Source organism: Arctopsyche grandis, chromosome 11 (assembly GCF_051622035.1).
Source record: "Arctopsyche grandis isolate Sample6627 chromosome 11, ASM5162203v2, whole genome shotgun sequence".
In the NCBI taxonomy this organism is placed as follows: domain Eukaryota; kingdom Metazoa; phylum Arthropoda; class Insecta; order Trichoptera; family Hydropsychidae; genus Arctopsyche; species Arctopsyche grandis.
The window spans coordinates 17007681-17010672 of NC_135365.1; the positions used below are offsets into that span (position 1 = coordinate 17007681).

Below are 2992 nucleotides of genomic sequence, written 5' to 3' on the forward strand. Positions count from 1 at the left end.
ATGTTCTTTTCTACTTAAGATAACATTTTTATGCTTGGATCAATGAATTAAATTCATACGTGCGTAAATTTGAATCAACTTTTTACATTTAATTTCACCAGTACATTTTTACTATATATTATTTAATATAAATGTATTATACATACATATATTATACATTGGTTCTTTTTAACATTTTTATTAATTTCCGATAAGTTTTCTACATATGTATATGTACGTACATATATTAAATATTATAAAAAAAAAACAGCTAAAATAACGTGAATAAATACATATGTACATAGTCTGTAGATGTCGCTTTTTTAAAATGAATTTTTATAAATTTATTTGGTTGATTATTGATATTTTGGTAATTTATTAAAGGATTTTAAAATAATTGAGAAGAAAATGAAATAAAAAATAATGTGAAAAAAAAAACAATTGAAACATTCACAAATTTGCATAATTGCATTTATGTACAGTGAATTTCCATCGATATTTTTTAGACATTTTTTGTTTTTATTTATAAAGCAAAAAGAAGGGCTCAACCGGGATTTGAACCCGGGACCTCTCGCACCCAAAGCGAGAATCATACCCCTAGACCATTGAGCCACATGTACGTTGAATCGATAATAAATGATTATTTACCAAACGACATATGCGACGTGACACGTTTATTGCACACACAAAACTTGCGAAACATCACGTTTCTGTGTATTTCGGTCTTTAAAATTGCGGAATCGATAACATTTGTTGAAATATCGTATCGAAATAATAATCTTATCTTTGCAAATTGCATTTTTTTTAAATACATCATATTATTATTTTATATTTTACAGTTAGAGGAGTTCCGGTAATAATTCATTCAATAGCTTAGGCTAGGCTTCCTATTCGTCCATTCGATTTCTATTATATTTTATGTATGTATAACATATTTCAGTATATTGTTTTCTGTGTTATATCGAGCTCAAATTTATAAACATTTATTTTATTACATACGTCTTACCTTTATATCTTATATCATTACATAAGTACTTATATCATTACATACGTACTTACGCGGTCCAAGCCTCTCAGTAAATTGATTGAAATCCCAATCATTGAAATCTTTTTGATTGAAATCCTAATCATGAAATCCCACACATTTTATATATTTATAGTTTATATTTTCGTACATTTGTTATTGAAATATTGTTTAAATTGCCTTTTTATTTTATTTTATAATTATTTTTTATATTTTAGTTCATTAGGTTTTTTTTATATATGTACATATGTATGTACTCATACATTTATTTTTTATTTTTACTCTCTTGCTTTCTCGGACAATGGAGAGGTCTATTGTTATTTATGGCGGCAAATCGACCGCCAAACTCTACATAGTAAGGAGGTTTAACATTAGAAAATTTTAATTGTTGTTTATAATTATCTGGACTTCGATTAGATAACCTCTCATTCTTCTCGTCTCCAGTCTTAATATTCATTATTTTTGACCTCATGTCATATGAAAGTGATATAACTTTGGAAGGCATTTTTGTAATTCTTCTTTGGATTTAATGAATGTTTATTTTTTTTGCACACTGACAAACGAAGCATACTATTATTAAATCCAAATATTGCTAATAATATAATTTTATTGGATTGCATGAATATGAAAATCTGTCTGTCGCGATCTCTGGTGATACTTATTGCATTCTATTGAGTTGAGACATGGACGCTGAAAAAGAGAGAAAAGGGCATGTAAGATGCCTTTTGAAATGTGGTGCTGGAGGCGGATGTTAAGTATTACATGCAACGCAAGACGCATGAACGTCTCCATCTTCAAAGAGCTGGCAGTTTTAGAGAGGTTCTTCACAACACGTAGAAAAAGGATTGATTCCTACTTTGGTAATATTGCCAGGAGGAATGTGGAGAGTGTCTAGAAACTGGTAGTCACCGGAACACTAGAGGTAAAATGAACAAAAGGATGGTCTCCCACTCGACCCTAAACATTGCACTTGGCACATGAGCGAGAGGATCCTGGATTCCAGATGAAAGGAAATGACCACGATGGTCTACATGGAGCAAAAAGAAAAAGAAAAAGAAGAAAACCCGACCGACTATGGATAACCATCAAAATACTTAGCTTACGGCAGTCACCGGAACACTAGAGGGAAGACAAGCAAGAGTCTCTCACGAGGTGACCAAATGAAGTGAAATAATAGAAGAGATCGACTCTAAGCACTGCATTTAAATTGTCACAGGACTGGGAGAAGTGGAGGCTGATCCTAGATGACAATAATAAATGACCACGACGCTTAGCATTGAGCAAAACGAGAAAGAATAATGATTTATTAATATCAAATAATATTTTCGACTTATCACGATTTGATTTAAAGTTGAATGTCCAATTGATAATTTTACATTATTATTATTATTGGTTTGGGTTTTGTTGACGCATGTGCATATGATGAAGTCATAAACGGAGTCTGTAACAACTCGTCGATACACATTACAAAGTCGTTACGGCGAACGAGCGAGTCGAATAAGCGAAAAAGTTCGACCGTAAACGTTCACTATTGATAATTTATTTGAAATATTTTGCCACAGGCGCGCGCCGCATGGCATGGCTCGGATTAAAATTTAGCCTTTTTCCGGGCGAAAACCGGAGCCGAGTGCCGGTTGTTGTCGAAGTTTTAATGGGCCGATCGGCAAAACCGGATTTTAAGCCGTCCGGCAACCGCAAATAAGCAACAAATATTTCATTACATCGGCGGTGATTTATCGTCGGGGAACCGCGAAAAAACCTTCGCGAACTTTCCCGCGGAAAATGAAACCGGCCCTTCGACCACTCCCCGTTGCAGGGGCGTGGAAACTGCGACCCGCGAGCTATGGACATATGTTTTATATGCGGCCCAATTGGCAAAATTGAAATGTTCTCTATTTTAATAGTTATTTGATAAGAGTATGCTTGAAAAATTAAGAAATATCAAAGAATAATGAAGAGAAGGATGTACGAAGGATAAAGAAGACCAAT

The 2992-nt window shown here is 33.2% G+C and overlaps 1 non-coding gene across 1 annotated transcript; it reads right to left on the reverse strand.

Moving 5' to 3' along the window:
• Positions 1–519: 519 nt before the first annotated feature.
• TRNAP-UGG (transfer RNA proline (anticodon UGG)) lies at positions 520–591 on the reverse strand. Its single transcript has one exon. It is a non-coding gene; the product is annotated as a tRNA-Pro (tRNA).
• Positions 592–2992: the final 2401 nt, after the last annotated feature.